The sequence below is a fragment of the Erithacus rubecula genome (assembly GCF_903797595.1).
Source record: "Erithacus rubecula genome assembly, chromosome: 21".
Taxonomy (NCBI): domain Eukaryota; kingdom Metazoa; phylum Chordata; class Aves; order Passeriformes; family Muscicapidae; genus Erithacus; species Erithacus rubecula.
In genome coordinates this window covers 7,440,301-7,452,905 of record NC_136673.1, presented here as the reverse complement: position 1 = coordinate 7,452,905, position 12,605 = coordinate 7,440,301, and the positions used below count along the sequence as shown (strand labels likewise).

General features: G+C 49.0%; 1 protein-coding gene across 1 annotated transcript in view; it reads right to left on the bottom strand.

The window, feature by feature from the left end:
- Nucleotides 1-12,605, bottom strand: part of ASTN2 (astrotactin 2) — a 316,378-nt gene that overhangs the window by 221,713 nt on the left and 82,060 nt on the right. The gene's annotated exons all lie outside the window — the stretch shown is intronic.

Genomic DNA, 12,605 nt, shown 5'->3' with positions numbered 1-12,605 from the left:
CTGCCACCATCACGGGGGGAGTCCGACCCTGCAGCCCCCTTGGCCAGGGGAACGTGTGGCAGGGCCTCCCCTGAACAGATGGAGAGTTATCCAGACCTTGGGGCTGTGTGACACAGGATTGGTGGAGGTGCAGCAGGGAGCTCTGGAGTGGCTTGCACAGCTGAGGCTTATTTACCAAAAGCAGGCCAGGGGGAAAACATAGGGGGAGGAGGGGACCATGCCTTCAGTGAGCAGCAAGGGCACAGCAGGCTCATGGCCCCTGCTGGGCTGATGGTGGCTGTACCCATCTGGCCACCACGCTGGCACAGCCATGCTCAGGCAGCTGCTCCCACACCTGTCAGGGGAGCAAACACCAAGGGGGGGAGTGGGGAGGAAGGGGGGCCCTCAGCCACTGCTCTTTGGGATGATGCTACAAATACTGCAGGAAGAAAAATGAGAAATGAGAAAAGACCCTTGATGACATGATTGCAGCAGGCAGAGTTTGGCATGGGTGGGCAGCATAGGAAAAAAACCTCAGTGACAAATGAAAGACAGCAGAGCCTCAACTGTGTGAGCAGGAGGGGTGAAGGATGAAGGGAGAGCCCTTCATGCACTGCCAGCAGTGCCACAAGGAGAGAGAAGAGACCAGTGCACCATAACAGCACAAGCCAGCACTCACTGGGGCTGTATCACACCCACGAGAGAGACAGCCCACTGAAAACCAAACTGCCCTGGGCCTCCCCACAGCAGGCTCCAGCTGACAGGGACAGGAAGAAAAGGACGGGAAGAAGCACTGCTGTGGGGTAGACAGTGGCATTAATAATTTGCTTTAACTACAGACCAGCCCTGAATTGGTCAGGCAGTTGGATTAGATGATCCTTGTAGATCACTTCCAACTGAGCTACTCTACTCTACACGACCCTGGAAGTCCTCCTGGGCTGCCTGTGCCAACACAGGCTCAGCCAGCAGCTCTGGCACCTCCCCAGCACCCACACGCTGCTCCCCAGCACGACACAGCACGTCAGCAGTGCCCAGCACCAGCTCCTCCCAGCCCAACACCACAGCACTGTCCTCCTCCAGCAGGGCTTGCCAAACGCCTTCTGCCCCTCCCCAGTTCCCAGCACAAACCCACCCAGGCTGCTGAGCTCACATCTTCGTCACGGTGCTGAGAGATCCTCCAGCCTGGCAGAGCTGGTGAGATCCACCCCGAGCTTTGGCACAGGGCTGTGATCCCCATCTCCCCACAGGAGCAGGCTGGAGCAGGGCAGTCACCAGGCTCTCCAGCCCCCACAAAACCAGCTTCCCTCTCTGGCAGTGCTTTAAGGACAGAGCTGAAGGTCACCCTACCTTTGCAAAGCACAGCACACATTCCTGATGAACACCTCCCTCCTGTCCACCCCCATATTCTATTTGAAAAGTGATTTGCTCTCCTTATGGTTCCCCTATTCGTTTGCACGTCTCCCACAAAACAATTCCTACCCAGAGCCATTCTCTCCTCCTTCCTTTCTGCTGGCACAAATTGGAGTGGGAAAATATGTTGTTTGGCTTAAAAATTACAACAGCAACAACAACAAAAAAGTAGTCATCAGCTGAACAATATGAGCAATGTTTGGGTAAAAATACATTGCAATGGAGATGGGAAGCAGCAGCATTCATTCCAGCACAGCCAGGAGAGCTGCACCCTCCCAGACACACAGGGTGGGCATGGGGGGCTGTTCTGGGGACATGACACAAGTAGGATCTCACCATCCCAGGAGGGATTCCCCATCTCAGGGTCCCAGGCTTGGATCAGTGTAACCACCACAAACCCTACTTGAGAGATTAACTATTTGTGAGCCCCCACCAGTTGCACTTGGGTGTTGTCTCCACTATTCCAAGACATTCTCGAGGCACTACAAAACCCCTCTGACTGTGCAACCTGTTCCCAGCCAGCAAAGCCAGGCAGTGATGGAAATACCCCACAGATCTCAGAAAAAAAGCTCTCAGATTTGCTGAGGTGATTTAGTCTTCAGACATGGCCTTAAGGATCCCAATGCAGCAGCTTCTCCCCAATCCAGGCTCAAACCTCATGGTGCCATTGGGTGGTGGGAGAGCTGGATAGTCCTACAGCTTGGGTTTTGCATCTTATTAAAACAGAACAGCAAGATTTAAAGTCTGCAAAGGTGAGCAGACCCGAGCCTCAATGCCTTTGGTGTCTGGCTTAAAGGTTCTTTTCCTGGGGCCACAACCATCCTTGCTCTCCTCACACAACACCTGCACTCCCACAGCTGCAGGACAACTGGCAAGGCAACAGCAGCTTCTATCAGAGCTTCCCACACAAGGTATGGACTAAAACATATTTTTATAAAATACGGTTTTTTAACCATCTGGTTTTCCCATTCCTCTCTTTGATTTCTGGCTGTCAGAAAGCAAGTTATCGATCCTGCAATATTAACAGTGGCCACAGTGCTCCCAGAGTTTCAGGGAGAGGGATAACTCCAGAGCATCTCAAGAGCTGCTTGACTGAGTATTTTGCAACAAGACAAACTCAGTCAAAGAATAAATGGAAAAAGTTTGGGCGCAATTAGAAACAAAGGTCAGTGGGGATTTTACCTGCTGACCTGCATGGTCACAGCCCCCTCACTTCAGACACTGGATCTTCTCAAAGGCCTTTTCACTGACTACTTCAGTATTTTTCTAATAATCTGATTTTTGTAGGCACAGGGCAGGGGACTCTCCTGGGAACCACTGACGTGGGCTCCAAAGGTCTAATACATCATCACGTCCCTAACTTGCCAAAGGAACACCAGGAATGTGCCAGTTTAATAATGTTATAATTGTTTCTTCCAAATCAACCCCTTGATATTTAGCAAGCTCATTTTGATGCCTCTGGATCAATATTTTAGAAATTTCTGTTCTACAAAGTATTTCAAGAAATTGACTTTCCGATCCTATTTTGGAACAAGCATAAATTTCACAATACTGGAAGTTTTCCACATGGTGAAAACCCTGATTTCTCACCAGCTCTAAATAATGGGTGTTTGTTGCTTTTCGAAGCATGAAATAACTAACAGTGTTTGTTCTGAGACTGGGATGTGGACTGATTTTCAACAGTGCCACCCTGAAGGTACCGAGCTCCACAAAGCACAGAGCTTTAGTAGCATAAAATTAGGTAATTACACTGATGCTGATGTGATGGCAGTGGGAGAGATTTGTACAACAGCTTCACACGTACTCAGAGGAAAACACATCTGGACAGAGACATCCTGCCACAGAGCAGGGAATATGGCAAAGCAGGAGAAGAACTGAGAACTTCACCTCTCCAGCCACCAAACCTCTCTAGAGCAGGAGAGCCTGTCCCCTTTAGTCCCCAGTCCATGTCAAGTGCCACATGCAGCCACTGTGTCCAAGAAACACAAGAAGCTGCTGCTGGTTGCATTACACAACCAACTCAGGACATATATATCTTCTTTATTTAAATGCATATATATAAATATATCTCCAGATATATACTTAATTTAAATGCATATCTGTATATATATATATGAATATATACAAAAAACATCAAAAGCAAGGAAGAAGGAGGATCTCCAAAAAGCTCTTTACAAAGTGGGGTTCTCACACATAGCAACAGAGGGAGAGAAGAGCCCAGGAGCATTTTGAAAACAGCCTTGTATTCTGTGTCAACTTCTTCTTTCTTCTCTCTCCTGGCCCTTTTTTGTTGAGTTTTAAAATAGAGGCTGTATACATTTTTTTTTTAGCACAGCTATTAATACATACCTATTAATACACAGCTATTAATACATTAATAGATTATTATATACATTAATAAATCTGTCGCTATAAAAATAGATCTTTATACGCAGAAGTCTGATTTCAATTGCAAATTGGAGGGGGAGGGAAGAAGAAGAAGAGATAAAGTTTTATTCAAGATGTCTCCTTTGAAGGAAACTGAACAAATGTACTTTCCTCCTTCATATATTCATGAGATGACTGCTTCCCTACCCCGTTCTCCACCACCCTCAGCTCTGGGCTTGGAGCCAGCACAGCCCTTATCTGGTACGAGGCAGGGAAAAAAAGTCCTGATAGGATCAGAAGTTTTCAGTAGTTTAACAAATCTGGGAAAAGTCTCCATTGGGTTCTAATAAAGCTTTAGGAGCGTGACGGGGAAGGGGATGCCGGGAAAGGCTGGTGTGCTGGTGTGGGAGGGGGATGGAGAACAGCATCCTGCACTGGGGATTCCAGGGCACCCCAAAACCCTTCAGGACATGCACCCACTCTTTGCCTTTTCACTTTATTACCAAGCTTTGCCATTTCCCCCATCTGCAGAGAGCAGGAGGGAACATCTGCAGCTCCCATGCCCGCTGCAGCTGGGTGGGCAGGAATGGCAGGACCCCCATGGCAGGGGAAGGGTGGGCAGAGCAGGAGCCCAGGGCAGCACCCACCTGCCCCAGCCCTTCATCCTCTCTCCAGTCACGGCGCTCAGTCACTTCCCAGCTAATTGCCTCCACTCATGTGTGCAAACTCACCGTTTACCGGAAAATGTCACGGAATGTTAATTTCATTCGGAATGCGCTTCCATTTTTTTTATGATGGGAAATGAATAAGCATTGTATTAATAGTGTAATTTCCAACTCCGACCGCAGTCGTGGCCCCGTGGATGGAGGCTGTGAGTTACTCATCACCCTGCACCTTCCCTGCCTCTCCAGCTCCCTCCTTTCCCTCCCTCCCACTCCCCCCACTTCTCCTGTTGGTAATTAAGATAATGTAATGTAATTATAAACATATTAGGAAAGATCAAACGCTGAAGAGCTGTGGTCTGACAGTCCCGCCTCTGCCTCACTTCTCTGCCTTGAGAGCACCTCCCAAAAGTTGATGGGTCCCTGCACTCCTGGGGCTGCTCCAGCTGCTCCTTCCCAGGAGCTGTTTCTGGCCAGGAAACCCTCAGCTCTCCCACAGGGCAAAGGATTTCCAGCATATCCCTTCCATAACATGTACAGGGCATTTATTTCTTTATCTCATTTGTCCTGCAAAGAAAAACTTTTGGTGGGGGATGCTGTCCCATCTCCTCCTGCCCCAGCACTGAGGAGGTCCAGTCCAACAGAGAATCCATTTCCCATTTTCTTGGCTCTAATAAAACCCTTAACTTAGGGGATTTTATGAGACATCATAACTTTTTTGCTTAGGCAGCAAGCAGAGAGGATGAGGGAAGATGGGCAGACCCTTGGTATCAGCTAATGCTCCTCAAGTTATCAAATAATTGAAAAGTTAAATAAGAACACTCTGGAGGAAGCTTCCCGATTTGGTGCTAATGGGCACGCGAACAGTCTGGGCTAATGTTGCGTGGAGGAGAGACACTGGCTCAGAGCACAGCACTGACCTCCAGCTCCCCCTCTTACCACACAGCTCCTGCAGCTCCACAGAGCCAGAGGAGACACTGCTCCATGGAGCACTGAGGGCAGGGAAAAGTCCCATCCCCATCGGTCTGAGCAGCCACTGCTGCAGGATGGAGTGGAGGCAGCAGCACTTTGGCATCTGTCGAGTGTGAGCAAGTGCCAGCACCCCAAAGGGTGGGCATGGGCAGGACAGGGCTGAGGAAGAGCCACAGCTGGCAAATATGGGTGGGAAATGTGGCACAGTGGCCCCTCTGCAGTCTCCACCACTACCCACCTCTGTGCTCAGCAATGTGGTGCAGAATGAACTTTTGAGTTAGAAAATACATTTCCTCTGCCCAGTGGACAAGGTGACAATTTTGCAGTACTGACAATGCTGTGCCATGTGCCAGGATGAATGAGGGAGTGATGCCAACACAGAGGAGAAGGACAAACTACCAAAATCTCTCAATGTGGCCAGGAGCTTCAGCTCCGAAAGCAGCACCACAAGGAACAGCGACCTCCCACACTGGGCAGCACATGGGTAGAGCAGCAGGCAGGAGAGAATGAGCTGAGAGCTGATTTGTTGGCTCTGGAGAAGACCTGGGAACACCCAGGATATCAAAACCAAAGCTATTCCAAGCCACACAGGTAAGGAAGTGAGGCTAAGCAGTGCCACACTCACAGGACCCAGTGGGAGAGTCGCAGCAAACGCCGTAACTCAGCAGGGCCGTCAGAAAGGATTGATTTGAAGCACCTTGTTAATAAGTTTCCTCTCCCACTGGTCCTTCAGGGAGGTCAGTGCCTAATGATAAATGGGGCTGGAAGGTGCCTGCAGACCCAGTATCAGCACAGGTGCCCAGCCTCAATCCATCTTCCTTAGGAGCCAGCTGACAGAACCGTCTCACTGCCGTAGCCAGGTAAAACAACTGATGGGAAGAGGACACGCAAACAGAGGGAAGAGTTGCTGTTGCAGCTGCCCTCCCTGCTCCCTTCCCCATAAAATCCACAAGTCTGGGATGGAATGATGGGGAAAAATCTCCACATGCCGACTGGTGGAGCCACAATGCCACGAAAAGCCAAGGAGAAAAGGGCTGAGTGTTGTGGTCTAAGGCAAACCCATCACTTGCTCAGGTCAGGATGCAGAGCAGCCTCAGCTCTGAGCACCATATCCCAAGGGCTGAGTCCTAACCAGCACCTTTATACTTCCAGTAGAAATGGGGAATATTGTGGGATTGTTCTCCTTCCTCCCACATCCTCTTCTGATCAGTCTGACTTCAGAAACCAGTGGCAGGTTTTCACTCCCTGCTGATACCATGGAAGCACCACCCCTGGAAGTATCACCAGCCCAGGAGCAACCTGACCTAGTGGAAGATTTCCCTGCCCATGGCAAGGGGCTGGAACCAGATGGTGTTTTAGGTTCCTTTTAACACAAACCATTCCAGGATTTTGTGATGGCCCTGGTCAGAGCTGAAGCTCTCCCAGGTTCCCTGCATTGCACACAAGATGCAACACAGCTAAGAAACTCAGGAGAGGCAAGGGCACCTGAGATCCCCCAAGGCAAGTAAACAACCATCATATTATTATTTTAGATTTTCCATCAGGGGAAGAAAAAAAAAAGAGGGAAAAAAAGTCATCTTGAAGCTAATCCTGGTCAACAACTGTCCCACAGCCCAGCTACACCTTTAAATAATGTAGTGCTTTATCAAACATTCATAGTGATGCACAAACTGATGAACAATGTGTGCCTGGCATTTTTATAAATATAGTTCCTGATGGCTTGTTTTCCTTGGACAGCCAACACTTCACAGCTTATCTTCTGTGAGCTTGTATCTTTGCCTGGATGGAAAACACTTTGGACACCTAGGGAATCAGGACTACTGCACATGAAACTGCCATGACATCCCCACTGGGCATCTGCAGCCCCACAAAACTCCACAAAAATTCTCATTCAAGAGCTGCTGCTGACTTGAGGAGCCAGAAGTTACTCAGCTGTGGCTGGAAGAGGGGGCAACCAAGGGTACTTCTTCCACTTGGGATGTTGTGGAGTGTCAGGGGGAGACCAATCTAAGCTTTGTAAAGCAGCAGGACTTCACAAATCCAGCATCTCTTCTGGCATATTATTATGCTGGCATAATAAACCACAAAAAACATAATAAACTGTTTCTCTTCCAGTCCCTATGGCACCATTCAAGGCCACTTATTCAACTATTTCTTCCCTCCTCTGTCTCATGAAATTAATGAGCAGTTGTAGCAAAGAGATGGGAGGAAAACAATAAAACTTATCAGGAGCCCACCTCACAGCAAACAGTTGCCATGGGCCAGGAAGAGCCCTGGCTGACCCCAGGTGTTTAAACCTTAATTAATCTTTAAGCATGGGCCACAAAACCCATGAGCTTGGGGCTGCAGGACCAGAGGAAACCCCCAAACCCCAGGAGCTTCCCTGTCCCTTGTGAGCCATTCTCAGAGGCAGGAGAATGTGGATATGGCTCTTGTGGGGGAGATGACCTGAGTGTGCTCCCACACATCTGCCATGCTGCTTTGATCCAGCTGCTTGGGGGTGTAAGGGAGGGGGAGCATGTCCCACAGCACCACCATTCTCTCCCCCACACTGAGCAGGACAACCTAGATTTAGGGGGGAGGTAACCATTTCAATGGGATGATCAAAACAAACAAAAAAACCTCCAGCCTGGCACTTCTCCATTGAGATCTCTAAAGGCAGTTAATATTAATATATTAATTATGACCATGCTTATCTCTGCAAAGCACAGCTTTTCCCTGGCAGGTCAGGACATTTTTGAATCCACACTGAAGCCTGAGTTGGCATGACCAGAGAACCAAAGACACACAGGCATGTCGGTGTAACCTCTGTAACTGGGACCCTCATTCCCTTCATTAATGCATTCAATTCAGCTACAATTGAACATGCTGGACTTGAAAACAGCTTAAATGTCTCCATTAACTACAGACACTATCTAAGCATGTCTGGAAGTGCTGCCCTGAATTAGGAGCCAATTCCTACCCTCTTGAGCCCCCACCTTTTTCTTTTCATTTCTGTAAAACTGAAAGTTGAAGCTGTTTCATTTTCTTTTTCTTTCTTTTCTCTCTCTTTTTTTTTTTTTTTTTTTTTTTTTTTTTCCTTTTTTTTTTTTTTTTCAGGCAGGACTAGAGCACTGTAAAAAACCACTTTTCACTGGCAGGCTATGAGAATATACGTTTTCAAAGGTCCCTATAAATTACAGAAGGAGTTGGCTGGGATTAGAGCTGGGAAAAGCTTATCACGTACAAAGAGGGTCACGATCCCATCAGGTCACAGGAAAGAAAAGCCCCAAGACACATCAGATGCTGGCCTGACGTGCTGTCCCACTTTAGCCTCCAGCCCCAGCAAACATTAAGCCATCACTTTATTTATTAAAGGCTCAGAAAGCCTCTGGTTAATGCTGGGAATCAGGGAAGAACTGCATCTGAGTCCCTGAGCCAGGGATGGCACAACCCCAGCATGGGCACCAGGGATGGCACAGCCATGAGCCCAGCCAGGCACCAGTGTCCCCCCCTCAGGGACACCAGGCTGCCACCTCAGGGACATCATTATCAGGCCAGACATCGAGTTCCTGTTGCCTGAATGTTCTCCCTTCTCCAGCGTGGAGAGCTGCACTATCACCTGTCCACTGTGAGGGTGTCACCCCCAGCTCACACCCATCTCTAAATCTCATCTCAAGGCACTGCAGAGCTCAGGTATTTGCAATGAATGGCAACTCTAGGGAACAGCTTAACTACCTCTCCTCCTCTTGCACAGCTCAGCCCCCAAAATGTCCCTTTCCACAGCCCCAGCAGGCTCCCTCCAGAAAGAGCACTGCCTTAGCTCTTCCTGGAGGAGTCTCCCCTGGAAGGAAAATGAATATTGAGATGCAGCCACCAGAACAGTTACTCCAGTGCTGGTGGGGGGCATAGGAAACTCTTGCCATCACCAGGATCCTTCCCCTGCTCTTTGCTGTTACCTCAAAGCCATTTGTCTGCTCTGCCTAATTCCCTCCTCCTGCAGTTCTCCTGGGCTGCAGCACCCAGAGCAGCTTGGCTGGGAGGCTGAGGGGACCACAAGCCCTGACATCAGCAGTTCTCAATATTTCCTTATGCTGCCCTGCTTGCTGTCTGGCTTGGCTCCCTCTCCAACCCCCAGATGAGAGCTGGACCCTCCAATGACATGACCAGGGCTACCAGAGCAGCCAGTGGCAGAGTGGAGCTGGATCCACATCTCCAGGTGCACTCTAGGAGCCAGACCATCTTTCAGGAATGCTCAAAAAGCATCTCACTACCACTACTGAGAAAAGCATCCATGGATTAAGTAAGAGAAACTTCAGAGGTTTACCTGAGCCAACACAGCAGGGGAGAAGTAAGTCCAGGAGAGGAATTCAAGATGAGTGCAGAACCACACCTTTGATATGCCCATGGTATTAATCATTGGAACCATCAGTAATAAGTCCTGTCTCCTGTCTAGACTTGGAGGCCATACCCAGACTGCAGAGCCTGTGAAGCCAACACAAAGGCCTGATTGAAATGTTCTTTTTTTGAACATGAAAGAAACTGAGAAATAAAGATGGGTCTTTTGTTGCAGGAGAGGAATTGCAGATAGTCAATTTTCAAGTCTGATTTCTCCTCAGTTTTCACCTAGCAGAAGTTCTATTTCTCACTGATCCTTAGGAGACTTAGTTTGGCAAAATTTCTCTGAGGAACTCATGGGTAATCCCATACTGAGGTTGCTGGACTTTACCTTCATTTACCAGCTCCATCACAGTGTATCCAGTGCATCCCAGACAGGGATGCAGCAGTGCCACCTGCAATGGACTGGGGCCAAAGTCCCCAGACAGGACTTGGTGGGCAAAAGCAAAGGGCTCCAGCTGCTCCAGGATGAAGCTGTGTCAGCAAGGATGAGAGCTGTAAATATATTTATACTCAAAGAGAAATGCAAGTGAGGAATTCCCAAAGGGATGGAGCTTGAGGCCATCTGCTTGGGAAAAGCAGGAGAGCAGAACTCATGAGGAGCATGGACTGGAAACTCCAGAGGGAAGTGAGGACAGAGGTGGTGAGGAAGTGACAACACCTGCACAAATCTACCCAAATTCCCATAATCACTGAGCCCCTGTACACACTGGGGCTGAGTTCAGAGAAGGAGGGTCTCCCCAGCAAAGAGCAAGACCCCAGAACTGCACCCCACCCCAGGAAACCCCACTTGGCACCATGCACACTCACTGAGCACAAAGCCCTAGAGACCTTTTAATTACCAGAGGATCCAAACCCATGAGGTGACAAAGCAGCCCCCTCTCCATCCCAGCTCAAGGGATCCTTCTGGATAATTAGGACAGCCTGGCTGTCACCTCCTGCATCTCTCCATTTCCATTTTATTATTAAAAAAAAAAAAAAAGGACTACTTTTCTACTTTTCTTCCTAAACTGCCTTGGATTTTTCTTCTGTCTAAATTCATCTGGGCTCTGTACAATGTCACCAGGTCAGCTTGTGCTCCTGCTGCAATTCTAATTTTGTCAGCTTTACATTTTCTAGGCAGTTGGGAGATTTTTCTTTCTTTGCTACTTTTTTTTCCCCCCAAGTCAAAAATGATTTTGCATAACAGTAATAACGTTAATGGCCCTGCACAGTGCATCCAGATTACAACTGCAGCTAGGGAGAAATAAACATCTCATCTTTGCCCTGCTGTTTATCTCCCCACAGCAGAGCCTGGTATCAGGTCAGAACCTGTAATTTCATTAACTTTATCACTCAGACACGCTTGTTGCTAGATGTCATTATTCAGCACATCACTCCTGTGTTTTGTTTGTGCTGGGATTCACTTCAGATGCTCTGGCACCACATGGGAGCATCCCTCCCATCCACATGGCTGCCTGAGCTGGGGAGGAAAGTTTGGCTTGCTGAGCCGTGATGTGCAAAACATTTGTGCTGCTTGATCCTCCTGGGCAGGGACTAGATGGAGCAGAGCCATCCAGTGCAATTCCCTGACCAGATACATCCAGAAGTCATGAATAAAAAAAAAAACAACAGTTTTCCTCATGGAAAGAAAAATTGACCAGACACCAAGCGTGGGGTGAGCAAATCCCCAGTGATGGGAGTGCACAACCCAGCACCTGCAGATCAACCAGTGCCCAGCACAGGGGGAAGGTGAGCAGAACTGCTCCATCTCCATTGGAATTGCCATCCCTGGTAATTAAAGCTGGGAAGTGACACTTGAAAGAGCCTCTGCTGACAGCCCCTGTGACAATACTCTTTGGAGCCTGCTGACAGGTCCCAGTGATATCTTATCACAGACAGCACAGCAAGAGCAGCGAGGAGAGCTTTTCCCAGGGGAGCTGGTGGATTCCGTGGGATGCAGGCACAGCTCCATGCCCATCCCCTGTGACCACAATGGAACCTGGCAGTGCCAGCTGGGCACCAGGGAAAGGCTGATCTCCTTGTGGCACTGCAGCCACACTCCAGCTGAGTGTCCCACCTCCAATCCAGCTGCAAAGCCATGCCTGAGCAGAACTGGCTGCAGTCCCTGGGGATCTCCAGGTACCTGGTGTCTGCTCACACCAGCTGCTGCAGCCCACATGCCCCATCCCCACAGGAATCTGGCTGTGATTGCTGCTCCTCTGCAAGCCCAAGCACCTGTGAGCAGCATGTCTGAGTCACCTCGTTTCCCCTGCGTGTACCACCAGGTCAGGATGGAAAGCCCACAGCACATATATTTATATCTGCAGTCTAGAAACTCTAGATTTGAATGGCAGCCACCTCATCCTAGGCAGTCCAGGTTCTAAGTAGATTCAGCAGAGAGGAGTAAGTAGCACAAGCCATAGCTTGGCTCCTTGAGCAGAGCCTCATCCAAGAGGGAAAAGTGCCCATCTGGGAGGAAACACAGTGAATTGGCACAGTCTGGAAGGATCAGACTAGGCAAGGCACAAACCTGCCTCGATGCAAGACACAAAGCCTGACAGCATCACAAGCAGAGCTGGTGGGAGCATTTGGGAACATCTCTCCCAGCCCAGGTATCCTACAGGCAGCTTCCAGCTTGGGGAGGGGGCTCAGTCTGTGTGAGTTCATTACTGCCAGCTCCTGAAGCCCTTGGATAGTTTAATATTCTGCTCTAGATCTTGTTTGCTATTTTGTTTTGAAGAGCACTGAAATGCAGTTACTGCTGTCTTCCCCACTCACACAACTCTAAATAATTTATAGAAAAGCAAAACAAAGAAGAGAATATGAAAGAAGAAAGAAGGTGGCTCGGTTACGATG